Consider the following 16266-nt stretch of genomic DNA (forward strand, 5'->3'; position numbering starts at 1 on the left):
AGCCTATTATGACACGCGCAGCCAGCGTTCCATTGCCACATTCCATCTACTGCAGGCAGGATACCTGGCTGGCTGAATGTCGCTGAGAAGCTCACAGAGACCGCCATAAGCAACAGTTTAACAGAATGCCACAGACTAATCAACCAAACTTTTTGGGTTGGGTTCTCTTTTATAGTCTGCAGGCATTAAATGAAAGAAGTCAGTGTTCCAGCAGAGGGAGACAACGTTTCAGAAAAGGCATTGTAGCAAACCAAAAAAGAAATTTTAAGCGCAGCAGAGTAACCAGCGCACATACCTGTTAGCTCAGGTGAGTTTAAAAGGCTGCTGTTGATAACAAGGGCATTTGCTAAATAGATGGTGTGTGTGCAACAATATACTGAAAGGTCAATTATATTGTGCAGCTTATCTCACCACCTGTAGTTATTTAGGTGAAAGCTCCAAAATGCTTGCCTAATATGTCTGTTTATCCAAAAGGAAGTAAAAAGGGAGAGCTAGAAAGATAGCATTGCATCACATTACATGGCAATGCAATGCACAGTTGCTGAAGTTGAACCAAAATGAGCTTGTAATCTGGCTTCTGCAACTTTGAACATGAAAAATCCAATGAGGAGAAGAAAAGCAAAGCCAAAGAGTCCATCCCAAAATCCGACAAACAAGCAAAATGAACAAAAAACATTGAATTCAATTCTTTCTGATTTTAGAAACTGCATTAAAGAAGGGGTGCACCGGTCCTGGAGATACTGCAATACCAGGTCAATGCGTGGAGTGGACAGAGCAAGCTCTTTTTCCATCTCCCTGTTCTAAAAATCCATTTAATATATGGTCCCCAGATAGGGGACGTATCAGATATTAAACTGATGAGAACAGATTTTTTTTTTTTTTTTTTCGAAAGCCCGAATTCGTGTACAAAACCCGAGTGCGCTTAAAAAAGTGACAAGTGCCACAAAAAAAAGTGCACTAGGATGCTGGTCTTCTTGAAACCCTCTCCAAAAGGAGAAGGGTCCCCCAAACCATTCCCCGTCCCTCCGAGCCAGAAGGCCACAGCGAGGCACAGGGACAAATAGCCACCTCCAGCCGGAGCCAGAGGCGACCCAATCTTACCCTCAATACCTGCCCGAGTTCTCACCCGAGCAAGGCACTGGGAGCCAAAGACTGTGCTCCCCTCCCGGAAGAGGGGAGCCAACAACGCTCTCCTCCCGAAAGAGGAGAGCCAGGGGGGTTCAGGGGGGAGCGGAACCTGATGGCCACACACTCCCCCCCTAGACCTGCCAAGAGAGGAACCCGTAAGGGAACCGCATCCCGACAAAATCCTAGTAAGGACGTGGACACACGTGAAAAAGTGGACACACAGTGACAAAAAAAAATTAAATAAATAGTGAAGGTTTCACAGTATAATACTGCCCGGACCTTCGACCGGGAATTGAAAAATTCCCCATCCTAAGGCCAGAAGGCCCGGAATAAGGGTGTGTGTGAAGAAAGAAATATTGAAGTGCTAGTGCAAATGTGCCATAAACTCAAGTGGGGTTCCCAATCCCAGTGAGTTAAGGCACCCCAGGGTCACCACTCCTGGGGCACTTCACACTTCGGGCTTTCGATCTTCCCCGGCCCAATGGCGTCGATCCTGGGGGGCCATGCTTTCCACCAGATGACTATATTAGCCACCTGGCGTACTAACAAGCGCCTAAACCCCAGTGTGCATAATGTATCAATCTACTAGGGCGGCCAACATCCAAAACCGCCTTTTCGAAAGATACTACACTTGATCTTAGCCAAAAGGCCGAGAAGCGATAACCAGAATTGGTTTCAAACTACGGAGCCACCCAAGGATCCTGAAAAGTCCATTTGTGGAGATGAGCTCCTGGACTCCCGTTAAGAAGACATGTTGTCAACCTCTAGATCCCTTACATGCCTGCACTTTTCGGCTTGCTGCTGCTGCAATCCACGCGTTTTAGATCTGCATAACTCCACCTCTTTAAACACAGCACCTTCACCCCCTGCTGTTCCCACCCGCCTCAACACCGTTGGAAGGGAGGAGAACCAATTAAGGCGGGGGGTGGGGTGGAACGAGCAGCTGTCTACCCTTAGCAGGAGGGCTCCTGATTACATACCTCTCCTGCTGCTGCTGCTGCTGGCTGTCCAGCAGCAGACTGAAGGTGGCTGCTGCTGTGCACAGGTATATAAAGGCTCAGAGCCTATTATGACACGCGCAGCCAGCGTTCCATTGCCACATTCCATCTACTGCAGGCAGGATACCTGGCTGGCTGAATGTCGCTGAGAAGCTCACAGAGACCGCCATAAGCAACAGTTTAACAGAATGCCACAGACTAATCAACCAAACTTTTTGGGTTGGGTTCTCTTTTATAGTCTGCAGGCATTAAATGAAAGAAGTCAGTGTTCCAGCAGAGGGAGACAACGTTTCAGAAAAGGCATTGTAGCAAACCAAAAAAGAAATTTTAAGCGCAGCAGAGTAACCAGCGCACATACCTGTTAGCTCAGGTGAGTTTAAAAGGCTGCTGTTGATAACAAGGGCATTTGCTAAATAGATGGTGTGTGTGCAACAATATACTGAAAGGTCAATTATATTGTGCAGCTTATCTCACCACCTGTAGTTATTTAGGTGAAAGCTCCAAAATGCTTGCCTAATATGTCTGTTTATCCAAAAGGAAGTAAAAAGGGAGAGCTAGAAAGATAGCATTGCATCACATTACATGGCAATGCAATGCACAGTTGCTGAAGTTGAACCAAAATGAGCTTGTAATCTGGCTTCTGCAACTTTGAACATGAAAAATCCAATGAGGAGAAGAAAAGCAAAGCCAAAGAGTCCATCCCAAAATCCGACAAACAAGCAAAATGAACAAAAAACATTGAATTCAATTCTTTCTGATTTTAGAAACTGCATTAAAGAAGGGGTGCACCGGTCCTGGAGATACTGCAATACCAGGTCAATGCGTGGAGTGGACAGAGCAAGCTCTTTTTCCATCTCCCTGTTCTAAAAATCCATTTAATATATGGTCCCCAGATAGGGGACGTATCAGATATTAAACTGATAAGAACAGATACTACACTTGATCTTAGCCAAAAGGCCGAGAAGCGATAACCAGAATTGGTTTCAAACTACGGAGCCACCCAAGGATCCTGAAAAGTCCATTTGTGGAGATGAGCTCCTGGACTCCCGTTAAGAAGACATGTTGTCAACCTCTAGATCCCTTACATGCCTGCACTTTTCGGCTTGCTGCTGCTGCAATCCACGCGTTTTAGATCTGCATAACTCCACCTCTTTAAACACAGCACCTTCACCCCCTGCTGTTCCCACCCGCCTCAACACCGTTGGAAGGGAGGAGAACCAATTAAGGCGGGGGGTGGGGTGGAACGAGCAACTGTCTACCCTTAGCAGGAGGGCTCCTGATTACATACCTCTCCTGCTGCTGCTGCTGCTGGCTGTCCAGCAGCAGACTGAAGGTGGCTGCTGCTGTGCACAGGTATATAAAGGCTCAGAGCCTATTATGACACGCGCAGCCAGCGTTCCATTGCCACATTCCATCTACTGCAGGCAGGATACCTGGCTGGCTGAATGTCGCTGAGAAGCTCACAGAGACCGCCATAAGCAACAGTTTAACAGAATGCCACAGACTAATCAACCAAACTTTTTGGGTTGGGTTCTCTTTTATAGTCTGCAGGCATTAAATGAAAGAAGTCAGTGTTCCAGCAGAGGGAGACAACGTTTCAGAAAAGGCATTGTAGCAAACCAAAAAAGAAATTTTAAGCGCAGCAGAGTAACCAGCGCACATACCTGTTAGCTCAGGTGAGTTTAAAAGGCTGCTGTTGATAACAAGGGCATTTGCTAAATAGATGGTGTGTGTGCAACAATATACTGAAAGGTCAATTATATTGTGCAGCTTATCTCACCACCTGTAGTTATTTAGGTGAAAGCTCCAAAATGCTTGCCTAATATGTCTGTTTATCCAAAAGGAAGTAAAAAGGGAGAGCTAGAAAGATAGCATTGCATCACATTACATGGCAATGCAATGCACAGTTGCTGAAGTTGAACCAAAATGAGCTTGTAATCTGGCTTCTGCAACTTTGAACATGAAAAATCCAATGAGGAGAAGAAAAGCAAAGCCAAAGAGTCCATCCCAAAATCCGACAAACAAGCAAAATGAACAAAAAACATTGAATTCAATTCTTTCTGATTTTAGAAACTGCATTAAAGAAGGGGTGCACCGGTCCTGGAGATACTGCAATACCAGGTCAATGCGTGGAGTGGACAGAGCAAGCTCTTTTTCCATCTCCCTGTTCTAAAAATCCATTTAATATATGGTCCCCAGATAGGGGACGTATCAGATATTAAACTGATAAGAACAGATACTACACTTGATCTTAGCCAAAAGGCCGAGAAGCGATAACCAGAATTGGTTTCAAACTACGGAGCCACCCAAGGATCCTGAAAAGTCCATTTGTGGAGATGAGCTCCTGGACTCCCGTTAAGAAGACATGTTGTCAACCTCTAGATCCCTTACATGCCTGCACTTTTCGGCTTGCTGCTGCTGCAATCCACGCGTTTTAGATCTGCATAACTCCACCTCTTTAAACACAGCACCTTCACCCCCTGCTGTTCCCACCCGCCTCAACACCGTTGGAAGGGAGGAGAACCAATTAAGGCGGGGGGTGGGGTGGAACGAGCAGCTGTCTACCCTTAGCAGGAGGGCTCCTGATTACATACCTCTCCTGCTGCTGCTGCTGCTGGCTGTCCAGCAGCAGACTGAAGGTGGCTGCTGCTGTGCACAGGTATATAAAGGCTCAGAGCCTATTATGACACGCGCAGCCAGCGTTCCATTGCCACATTCCATCTACTGCAGGCAGGATACCTGGCTGGCTGAATGTCGCTGAGAAGCTCACAGAGACCGCCATAAGCAACAGTTTAACAGAATGCCACAGACTAATCAACCAAACTTTTTGGGTTGGGTTCTCTTTTATAGTCTGCAGGCATTAAATGAAAGAAGTCAGTGTTCCAGCAGAGGGAGACAACGTTTCAGAAAAGGCATTGTAGCAAACCAAAAAAGAAATTTTAAGCGCAGCAGAGTAACCAGCGCACATACCTGTTAGCTCAGGTGAGTTTAAAAGGCTGCTGTTGATAACAAGGGCATTTGCTAAATAGATGGTGTGTGTGCAACAATATACTGAAAGGTCAATTATATTGTGCAGCTTATCTCACCACCTGTAGTTATTTAGGTGAAAGCTCCAAAATGCTTGCCTAATATGTCTGTTTATCCAAAAGGAAGTAAAAAGGGAGAGCTAGAAAGATAGCATTGCATCACATTACATGGCAATGCAATGCACAGTTGCTGAAGTTGAACCAAAATGAGCTTGTAATCTGGCTTCTGCAACTTTGAACATGAAAAATCCAATGAGGAGAAGAAAAGCAAAGCCAAAGAGTCCATCCCAAAATCCGACAAACAAGCAAAATGAACAAAAAACATTGAATTCAATTCTTTCTGATTTTAGAAACTGCATTAAAGAAGGGGTGCACCGGTCCTGGAGATACTGCAATACCAGGTCAATGCGTGGAGTGGACAGAGCAAGCTCTTTTTCCATCTCCCTGTTCTAAAAATCCATTTAATATATGGTCCCCAGATAGGGGACGTATCAGATATTAAACTGATAAGAACAGATACTACACTTGATCTTAGCCAAAAGGCCGAGAAGCGATAACCAGAATTGGTTTCAAACTACGGAGCCACCCAAGGATCCTGAAAAGTCCATTTGTGGAGATGAGCTCCTGGACTCCCGTTAAGAGGACATTTTGTCAACCTCTAGATCCCTTACATGCCTGCACTTTTCGGCTTGCTGCTGCTGCAATCCACGCGTTTTAGATCTGCATAACTCCACCTCTTTAAACACAGCACCTTCACCCCCTGCTGTTCCCACCCGCCTCAACACCGTTGGAAGGGAGGAGAACCAATTAAGGCGGGGGGTGGGGTGGAACGAGCAGCTGTCTACCCTTAGCAGGAGGGCTCCTGATTACATACCTCTCCTGCTGCTGCTGCTGCTGGCTGTCCAGCAGCAGACTGAAGGTGGCTGCTGCTGTGCACAGGTATATAAAGGCTCAGAGCCTATTATGACACGCGCAGCCAGCGTTCCATTGCCACATTCCATCTACTGCAGGCAGGATACCTGGCTGGCTGAATGTCGCTGAGAAGCTCACAGAGACCGCCATAAGCAACAGTTTAACAGAATGCCACAGACTAATCAACCAAACTTTTTGGGTTGGGTTCTCTTTTATAGTCTGCAGGCATTAAATGAAAGAAGTCAGTGTTCCAGCAGAGGGAGACAACGTTTCAGAAAAGGCATTGTAGCAAACCAAAAAAGAAATTTTAAGCGCAGCAGAGTAACCAGCGCACATACCTGTTAGCTCAGGTGAGTTTAAAAGGCTGCTGTTGATAACAAGGGCATTTGCTAAATAGATGGTGTGTGTGCAACAATATACTGAAAGGTCAATTATATTGTGCAGCTTATCTCACCACCTGTAGTTATTTAGGTGAAAGCTCCAAAATGCTTGCCTAATATGTCTGTTTATCCAAAAGGAAGTAAAAAGGGAGAGCTAGAAAGATAGCATTGCATCACATTACATGGCAATGCAATGCACAGTTGCTGAAGTTGAACCAAAATGAGCTTGTAATCTGGCTTCTGCAACTTTGAACATGAAAAATCCAATGAGGAGAAGAAAAGCAAAGCCAAAGAGTCCATCCCAAAATCCGACAAACAAGCAAAATGAACAAAAAACATTGAATTCAATTCTTTCTGATTTTAGAAACTGCATTAAAGAAGGGGTGCACCGGTCCTGGAGATACTGCAATACCAGGTCAATGCGTTGAGTGGACAGAGCAAGCTCTTTTTCCATCTCCCTGTTCTAAAAATCCATTTAATATATGGTCCCCAGATAGGGGACGTATCAGATATTAAACTGATAAGAACAGATTTTTTTGATTGAAGCTGCATCCAAGGCACTGAAAAATGTGACCGAAGACACACCAAAACAGCGCACGAGGCGAGGATTCATGTGGACCCTTCCCGGAGGAGAGGGTCCCCAATAAACCATCCCCATCCCTCCGAGCCAGAAGGCCACAGCGAGGGTCAGGGATCTCCGATGCTCTCCCTAGCCGAAGCCGGAGAAGAGCCGTTTTCGTGCTCCCAGCTTCCATCTAGGCTGCCACCCTAGTGGAGCTGGAGCCTGTGTTGGTTTCTCAGCCCAAAGCTGACCGGACCTCCGACCGGGTTTATAAAAATTCCCCTTCCTAGCCCGGAGGCCAGGAATAGGGGGGGTTGCTCAGAAAGTATGATTGGCAAAGGTGCGGCGTGCTACGAAGCCAAGTCTTTCCGGGGTTCCCAGTCCCAGTAAGCTTGGACTCCCACCAGGGCGCCTACTCCTGGGGCACATTGCTCCAAAGCCCTCACACTTACCCAGCCTAGTGACTTCGATCCTGGAGGGCCATGTTTTCCATCAGATAACTCTATGAGCCACCTGGCGTACTAACAAGTGCACCAAACCAGTGTGTAATATGCATCAATTTACTAGGGCAGCCCAAGGACAAAACTGCCTTTTCAAAAGATACTACACTTGATCTTAGCCAAAAGGCCGAGAAGCGATAAGAAGAATTGGTTTCAAACTACGGAGCCACCCAAGGATCCTGAAAGGTCCATTTGTGGAGATGAGCTCCTGGACTCCCGTTAAGAAGACATGTTGTCAACCTCTAGATCCCTTACATGCCTGCACTTTTCGGCTTGCTGCTGCTGCAATCCACGCGTTTTAGATCTGCATAACTCCACCTCTTTAAACACAGCACCTTCACCCCCTGCTGTTCCCACCCGCCTCAACACCGTTGGAAGGGAGGAGAACCAATTAAGGCGGGGGGTGGGGTGGAACGAGCAGCTGTCTACCCTTAGCAGGAGGGCTCCTGATTACATACCTCTCCTGCTGCTGCTGCTGCTGGCTGTCCAGCAGCAGACTGAAGGTGGCTGCTGCTGTGCACAGGTATATAAAGGCTCAGAGCCTATTATGACACGCGCAGCCAGCGTTCCATTGCCACATTCCATCTACTGCAGGCAGGATACCTGGCTGGCTGAATGTCGCTGAGAAGCTCACAGAGACCGCCATAAGCAACAGTTTAACAGAATGCCACAGACTAATCAACCAAACTTTTTGGGTTGGGTTCTCTTTTATAGTCTGCAGGCATTAAATGAAAGAAGTCAGTGTTCCAGCAGAGGGAGACAACGTTTCAGAAAAGGCATTGTAGCAAACCAAAAAAGAAATTTTAAGCGCAGCAGAGTAACCAGCACACATACCTGTTAGCTCAGGTGAGTTTAAAAGGCTGCTGTTGATAACAAGGGCATTTGCTAAATAGATGGTGTGTGTGCAACAATATACTGAAAGGTCAATTATATTGTGCAGCTTATCTCACCACCTGTAGTTATTTAGGTGAAAGCTCCAAAATGCTTGCCTAATATGTCTGTTTATCCAAAAGGAAGTAAAAAGGGAGAGCTAGAAAGATAGCATTGCATCACATTACATGGCAATGCAATGCACAGTTGCTGAAGTTGAACCAAAATGAGCTTGTAATCTGGCTTCTGCAACTTTGAACATGAAAAATCCAATGAGGAGAAGAAAAGCAAAGCCAAAGAGTCCATCCCAAAATCCGACAAACAAGCAAAATGAACAAAAAACATTGAATTCAATTCTTTCTGATTTTAGAAACTGCATTAAAGAAGGGGTGCACCGGTCCTGGAGATACTGCAATACCAGGTCAATGCGTGGAGTGGACAGAGCAAGCTCTTTTTCCATCTCCCTGTTCTAAAAATCCATTTAATATATGGTCCCCAGATAGGGGACGTATCAGATATTAAACTGATAAGAACAGATACTACACTTGATCTTAGCCAAAAGGCCGAGAAGCGATAACCAGAATTGGTTTCAAACTACGGAGCCACCCAAGGATCCTGAAAAGTCCATTTGTGGAGATGAGCTCCTGGACTCCCGTTAAGAAGACATGTTGTCAACCTCTAGATCCCTTACATGCCTGCACTTTTCGGCTTGCTGCTGCTGCAAGCCACGCGTTTTAGATCTGCATAACTCCACCTCTTTAAACACAGCACCTTCACCCCCTGCTGTTCCCACCCGCCTCAACACCGTTGGAAGGGAGGAGAACCAATTAAGGCGGGGGGTGGGGTGGAACGAGCAGCTGTCTACCCTTAGCAGGAGGGCTCCTGATTACATACCTCTCCTGCTGCTGCTGCTGGCTGTCCAGCAGCAGACTGAAGGTGGCTGCTGCTGTGCACAGGTATATAAAGGCTCAGAGCCTATTATGACACGCGCAGCCAGCGTTCCATTGCCACATTCCATCTACTGCAGGCGGGATACCTGGCTGGCTGAATGTCGCTGAGAAGCTCACAGAGACCGCCATAAGCAACAGTTTAACAGAATGCCACAGACTAATCAACCAAACTTTTTGGGTTGGGTTCTCTTTTATAGTCTGCAGGGATTAAATGAAAGAAGTCAGTGTTCCAGCAGAGGGAGACAACGTTTCAGAAAAGGCATTGTAGCAAACCAAAAAAGAAATTTTAAGCGCAGCAGAGTAACCAGCGCACATACCTGTTAGCTCAGGTGAGTTTAAAAGGCTGCTGTTGATAACAAGGGCATTTGCTAAATAGATGGTGTGTGTGCAACAATATACTGAAAGGTCAATTATATTGTGCAGCTTATCTCACCACCTGTAGTTATTTAGGTGAAAGCTCCAAAATGCTTGCCTAATATGTCTGTTTATCCAAAAGGAAGTAAAAAGGGAGAGCTAGAAAGATAGCATTGCATCACATTACATGGCAATGCAATGCACAGTTGCTGAAGTTGAACCAAAATGAGCTTGTAATCTGGCTTCTGCAACTTTGAACATGAAAAATCCAATGAGGAGAAGAAAAGCAAAGCCAAAGAGTCCATCCCAAAATCCGACAAACAAGCAAAATGAACAAAAAACATTGAATTCAATTCTTTCTGATTTTAGAAACTGCATTAAAGAAGGGGTGCACCGGTCCTGGAGATACTGCAATACCAGGTCAATGCGTGGAGTGGACAGAGCAAGCTCTTTTTCCATCTCCCTGTTCTAAAAATCCATTTAATATATGGTCCCCAGATAGGGGACGTATCAGATATTAAACTGATAAGAACAGATTTTTTTTTTTTTTTTTTTTTTAGACTCAGATTACAAAGTCTTGGAATCAACAAAAAGATAAGAAGACTCAAATCCATCATCGTGCATTCTACCAATTTTAATACTTCTCCAAATCTTTTATTTTCTTTTTCTTTTATATATATATATTTATTTATTTTTTCCCTCTTTTTTTTTTTTTTTAAAAATTATATAGTTTTGGCTATTTTTTTTTGTTTGTTTTTGTTTTTGTTTTTTTGTTTTTCCACAGGTTTTCAAAAAATCAAAGCTTACAAGGTAAGTTCATTCCATTTACATTGTTTCCATTTCTCATTTGCTTTCACCTTGCCAAGCGTCATTTTGTCCCTCCAGAAATACATGTACAAATAACTTAGACATAATTTAATACACTGGTCGACTGTTACTTCCTTATGTTTAAACACTAAAATGTTCCTTGCTTTCCACAATGCCGCCTTCACACATGCAATAATAATCCATACAATTTTAAAATCCTCCTCTCTTATCCCCATCCCATAAAATACTCTGTAAAAATCCAAAAAATTAACAGTACTCACAGCTCTCACTATATTGCACACTTTCCTCCATATTGTCTGTGCAAAATTACAATTCCAGAAGATGTGCATGGGTGTTTCACTATTCCCACACCTGGATCTTGGGCACACTTCAGATCTTACCAACCCACGCCTGTGTTGGAACTCACGGGTTGGCAGGCAGTCTTTTACTATACACCAGAGTAAATCCCTGTGTTCATTAGATAACACACTATAATTTACATTCATCCAGATTCTTTCCACAATTTTGAATGAAAAATGTTCCACAGGACTGATACCTATTCTCTCTTCCAGGATTTTTAGGATTTTTTTATGGCATTTAAGAACATTTATTTCGACCATCTTAAGTTTAAAATCTCTTAAAATTTTTTCTAAAACAATATAATTTCCTGGAGGTAAAAACCTATAAGGCCTATTTAGAGACATCTCCAACCATTTATAATTTCTAATATAGAAACCTAAATTATATATAGAAAACAACTTTAGCTTAGAGCCTGGTCCTAATAAAGTGCATACACAGTTCGCTACATACTTTGCATATAAAAAGGACCTAATATCGGGAAAACCTTTCCCACCTTTTTTCTTTGATTTATATATCTCCTCTCTCTTTACTCTTTCCATCTTGGATCTCCATAAAAAATTAAAACATACCTTAATAACTCTCTTCATGATATTATTTTGGGGGATAAAAACTGTTGAGACATATAAAAACATTGGGAGTAAAACCTGTCTAATAATTAAAATTTTTCCTTCCAGGGTAAGATCTCTCAACTGCCAGAAAGTAATCTTTTTCTTAACTCTTTCCAGCAGAGACTCCCAATTTCTTACATTACCACCTGACTCTGAGAAATAAATACCTAAAATTTTTACTTCATTCATTCTTGTTAATTTACACTCAGAATCTACAATAAAATCACCAACAGTTAAAATACCAGATTTTTCCATGTTAATTTTAAAACCCGATGCGCCCCCAAACCAATCCACTGTTCTTATGGCTCTGTTCATGCTTCTAGTGTCTTTAACTAAAACCGTCACATCATCCATATATGCCACCACTTTAACTTGTTCATTGCAACTCCCGGGAATAAAAAAAACATTGATTACCTTATCTCTCCTAAAAGCTGCTAAAAGTGGTTCAATTGCACAAATAAAAAGAATAGGGGATAAGGGACACCCCTGTTTAACGCCACAGTTTATTTTTACATTATCAGATAAAAAACCATTAATAGATATTTTGCTAAAACATGATTTGTAAAGAGATTTAATACGTTTGCTAAAAACATCCGGGCATCCCATTTTCTCTAAAACTGCAAATAAAAAATCATGGGCAACTCTATCGTACGCTTTTTCAAAATCCAAAGTAATTAGAGCAAGCTTTTGTTTTCTGTCTAAAACATCCCATAAAACATCCCTGATTAAAATCAATGAGTCGCTGATTCTCCGATTTGGCACTGCACACGTCTGATCCACTTCTATTACTGAGCCGATTACCTTTTTTAATCTATTTGCTAGTAACTTTGCATATACCTTACAGTCCGTATTTAAAAGGGTTATTGGTCTCCAATTTTTAATCAGTTCTTTATTTCCTTTCTTAAATAATAAAACAATAAGACCCTCCCACCACGACTCTGGGACACTAAAAGATGCTTCTGCTTCTAAAATTACTTCATAAAAATCCTCACCCATGATCTCCCATAAACACTTGTAAAATTCAACAGGTAGTCCATCTGCTCCCGGCGTTTTGTTATTTTGTAGCGTATTAATTGTATTAAAAACTTCCTCTTTAGTAAAATTCCCTATTAAAAAAGATTTATCTTCCGCATTAAAATTTTTTTCCAGTCCTTCTAAAAAATGTTTTTTTAGAGACACATCCGTGTTTTTAACAGAAAATAAATCATCATAAAATTCTTTTGCTTTCATCTTCTTCCCCTCCAAACTTGTTTCTCCTTCCAAAACCTTCATATAATCCTTCTTGTCACATATTTTTTTAAAAAAGAATTTTGTGCATTTTTGATCCTCGTCTAAAACTTTTACTCGGGAATTAAAAATAATTTCTTTACCTTTTTCTTTCAGGCAGTTTTGGATCTTTTCTTTTGTTGTTCGGATCGCCTCCTGCAGATCACATCCGTTATTTTCGAGGTGAAAAAAACATTGCAGTTTAGCATTAAGATCATTATAAAAAATACGTTTTGCAGCAGCTTTCTTCTTTCCTTCTTTAATAAAAAATATTTTTACCTCCTTCTTGACAAAATCCCACCAATTAAAAATAGATTTAAAAAACGTTTTTTTTAGCTTCAGTTTTTCATACAGCTTTTTAAAACCTTCCATAACCACCTCGTCTTGTAGTAGGGATACATTAAATTTCCAGTGTGACGGTCTTTTATCCACATCTGATTCTATTTTAAAACTACATTCTATTATTTTATGATCTGAAAAAGGTGTTGAATGCGTTTTAAAACCTGAGCATGTTAGGGCTTGAGATATAAAAATATAATCTATTCTGGATGAAACACCTCTCCCCACCCAAGTGACTTCATGCTCCTTTTTTTGTCCATCTAATGCCCATGTATCTTTAAGATTAAAAGCTGCTAAAATATTTCTAAGACATGAAGCTGACCCATCTTTTACATTTTTTAAATGACAATTAAAATCCCCACCTAAAACTAATGGATCTACTCCAGGTAAAAACAGCTGCAACAGTTCAAACAAATGTAATCTCAAGGCTTTTTCTGCATTTGCATACACATTAAAACACCTCACTTTCTTCCCATTTTTCTGCACATCAATTCTTAAAATCCTCCCAGGGTATATCTCTTCATAATTTACAATCTCCCAATCTTTAGAGCATAAAAACCCCACACCATCACTTTTTGACTCGTTCCCACCAGAAAAGCATAAGTTACCCTTCCATATACCCTGTAAATATTCATAGCTTATTTTTTTTGTCAAATTACATTCTTGTAGAAAGATAAAATCAATATTTTCATTATTTAAAAAATCATATAAAGCAGTTCTCTTATATAGGTCGTTAAACCCCTGAACATTCAGGGACATTGAGCGGATCATCTTCTAACATTTAGTGCAGGGCTCTTCCCTCCGCCCTCATTCTCTACTGCCGGAGAAGATGGGTCTACCTCCAGATCTGATACATCCGAAGATGACACACTCCCCAGCAGACTTGTTGCTTCTAATGCCTTTACTTTCCCACCACATGGTATTCCTTCATTATCACTTCTATCCACACTTCTTTTTAGAGATTTTTCTGTGCAGTCCATTTGTACCTGCGCGCAAGGTAAGCTCTGCGACAGGGAATTAGTAGGAGTGGACTCCACTACTTCTGGAATATCACTTTCCCCTCCACAACTACTCCCTTTACTTAGTGGAGAAATTTCTTGCAACATTTGACTCTTCTCTTCTCTCTTCTGATCTTCTTTCTTCTGTTCTTCTATCTTCTTCTTTTCATTCTTATCTTCTTTCTTCTTATCTTCTTTCTTCTGCTCTTCTCTCTTTTTCCTTTCCATCTGTTTCTTTATCTCCATGGCCCTTTTTTCTATGTCCTCTATCCTCTTCTGTTTTTCCTCTTCCTTCTTTCTCTTCCTTTCTTCCAACTTCCTTTCCTCTTCTTCTTGTGATTTTTTAACCCGTTCCTCCTTCTTCTTCTCCTTCATTGCCCGTCCCTCCTCTTCCTCTTTTCTCTTTCTTTCTGTCTCCTCCTTCTCACTCCTTTCTTTCTCCTCTTCCCCTTTTTCCTCTTCAGCAGCAATGCCTGCTTCCACATCGTCTTTAGCTTCTTGTTGCTGTTCTTCAGGCGATGTGTCCATCTCCTCTACATCCTTTTTCTTATTTTTAGGGCACTCATCCATCTGGTGAGGAGTACCCATGCAACTAAAACACTTGTTACATTCTGCATCCAGATGTCCATATTTTTTACACACACGGCAGTAGTGTGGCATCCCTGGGAAGAATAAATAACCGCGGCTATGGTTGATATAAACCTGCGGCGGAGGTCTGGACACGCCCCCCTCCTCATTCGGGTTCTTCCTAAATGATACCACATACACACGTTTCCCGTTCCACACTCCAAACTGTGTTTCCCCGCGTCTCTTAGGGATGATTTTGTCACAATACATTGATAGGTAACTTTCAACCTCAGAGTCTGTAATAAATGGACTAAACAAATGAATCGTCAGTACTTTCATTGAAAACTGAAAAGAGGGGATTACTTTCACCCCCTCCAGCTCTACCTTCTCTTTATTTACTTCATAAAGAGCGTAGGCACTTTCACACTGCGAGGCTTTATTAAGCGTAACATCATAAAGTCCTCGAGAAAAAAAAGATTGAAAGCAAAAAAGATGCTCCTTGTCGATCTTCAAGAGCTTACAAATAACATTGAAAATAAATTGAGAATCTTTCACCTGCCGGTGGTCAGGAGCAACCACGAACCTGATGGTGTCCTTCAGCGGATGCTCCTCCGAGAAATAATCATTCGGGTTGCTTGCTTGATTCTCCTTCCTTCCTCCAGGGTTTCTCCTTGTCTCCATGATTTTCCTCTTCTTTTCCAGATACCAAGGAAAATATCACACACGGATCGCAGCCTCCACGAAGTTCGTCCTCCCTCCAACACACCGTCCTCCGTAAAGAAAAGGCACTGCAGCTTTAGCACCGATTCCCAAAAGCAGCACTGGATATCTCCAAAGGCCAAGAATCGGTTCTGCCACCACAGTAACCTTCAGCCCAATGTCACAACCCACTACAGATCGTGCCAAAAGGCCGAGAAGCGATAACCAGAATTGGTTTCAAACTACGGAGCCACCCAAGGATCCTGAAAAGTCCATTTGTGGAGATGAGCTCCTGGACTCCCGTTAAGAAGACATGTTGTCAACCTCTAGATCCCTTACATGCCTGCACTTTTCGGCTTGCTGCTGCTGCAATCCACGCGTTTTAGATCTGCATAACTCCACCTCTTTAAACACAGCACCTTCACCCCCTGCTGTTCCCACCCGCCTCAACACCGTTGGAAGGGAGGAGAACCAATTAAGGCGGGGGGTGGGGTGGAACGAGCAGCTGTCTACCCTTAGCAGGAGGGCTCCTGATTACATACCTCTCCTGCTGCTGCTGCTGCTGGCTGTCCAGCAGCAGACTGAAGGTGGCTGCTGCTGTGCACAGGTATATAAAGGCTCAGAGCCTATTATGACACGCGCAGCCAGCGTTCCATTGCCACATTCCATCTACTGCAGGCAGGATACCTGGCTGGCTGAATGTCGCTGAGAAGCTCACAGAGACCGCCATAAGCAACAGTTTAACAGAATGCCACAGACTAATCAACCAAACTTTTTGGGTTGGGTTCTCTTTTATAGTCTGCAGGCATTAAATGAAAGAAGTCAGTGTTCCAGTAGAAGGAGACAACGTTTCAGAAAAGGCATTGTAGCAAACCAAAAAAGAAATTTTAAGCGCAGCAGAGTAACCAGCGCACATACCTGTTAGCTCAGGTGAGTTTAAAA

At 42.8% G+C, this 16266-nt stretch overlaps 6 non-coding genes and 3 pseudogenes across 6 annotated transcripts; all 9 read right to left on the reverse strand.

Annotated features, from left to right (window-relative positions):
- Window positions 1-715: 715 nt before the first annotated feature.
- LOC141213217 (U2 spliceosomal RNA) lies at window positions 716-898 on the reverse strand. Its single transcript, XR_012282769.1, has one exon. It is a non-coding gene; the product is annotated as a U2 spliceosomal RNA (small nuclear RNA).
- A 799-nt stretch (window positions 899-1697) lies between these two features.
- LOC141213251 (U2 spliceosomal RNA) lies at window positions 1698-1789 on the reverse strand (annotated as a pseudogene).
- Window positions 1790-2904: 1115 nt separating this feature from the next.
- On the reverse strand, window positions 2905-3095 carry LOC141212923 (U2 spliceosomal RNA). Its single transcript, XR_012282504.1, has one exon. It is a non-coding gene; the product is annotated as a U2 spliceosomal RNA (small nuclear RNA).
- A 1115-nt stretch (window positions 3096-4210) lies between these two features.
- Window positions 4211-4401, reverse strand: LOC141212924 (U2 spliceosomal RNA). Its single transcript, XR_012282505.1, has one exon. It is a non-coding gene; the product is annotated as a U2 spliceosomal RNA (small nuclear RNA).
- Window positions 4402-5516: 1115 nt separating this feature from the next.
- Window positions 5517-5707, reverse strand: LOC141212925 (U2 spliceosomal RNA). Its single transcript, XR_012282506.1, has one exon. It is a non-coding gene; the product is annotated as a U2 spliceosomal RNA (small nuclear RNA).
- A 1115-nt stretch (window positions 5708-6822) lies between these two features.
- Window positions 6823-7005, reverse strand: LOC141213153 (U2 spliceosomal RNA). Its single transcript, XR_012282724.1, has one exon. It is a non-coding gene; the product is annotated as a U2 spliceosomal RNA (small nuclear RNA).
- Window positions 7006-7529: 524 nt separating this feature from the next.
- Window positions 7530-7645, reverse strand: LOC141213226 (U2 spliceosomal RNA; annotated as a pseudogene).
- Window positions 7646-8760: 1115 nt separating this feature from the next.
- On the reverse strand, window positions 8761-8951 carry LOC141212926 (U2 spliceosomal RNA). The gene has a single exon (XR_012282507.1). It is a non-coding gene; the product is annotated as a U2 spliceosomal RNA (small nuclear RNA).
- A 1112-nt stretch (window positions 8952-10063) lies between these two features.
- LOC141213158 (U2 spliceosomal RNA) lies at window positions 10064-10278 on the reverse strand (annotated as a pseudogene).
- Window positions 10279-16266: the final 5988 nt, after the last annotated feature.

Source organism: Phyllobates terribilis, unplaced genomic scaffold, assembly GCF_046119375.1.
Source record: "Phyllobates terribilis strain yellow unplaced genomic scaffold, ASM4611937v1 Scaffold_187__1_contigs__length_3656778, whole genome shotgun sequence".
In the NCBI taxonomy this organism is placed as follows: Eukaryota; Metazoa; Chordata; class Amphibia; order Anura; family Dendrobatidae; genus Phyllobates; species Phyllobates terribilis.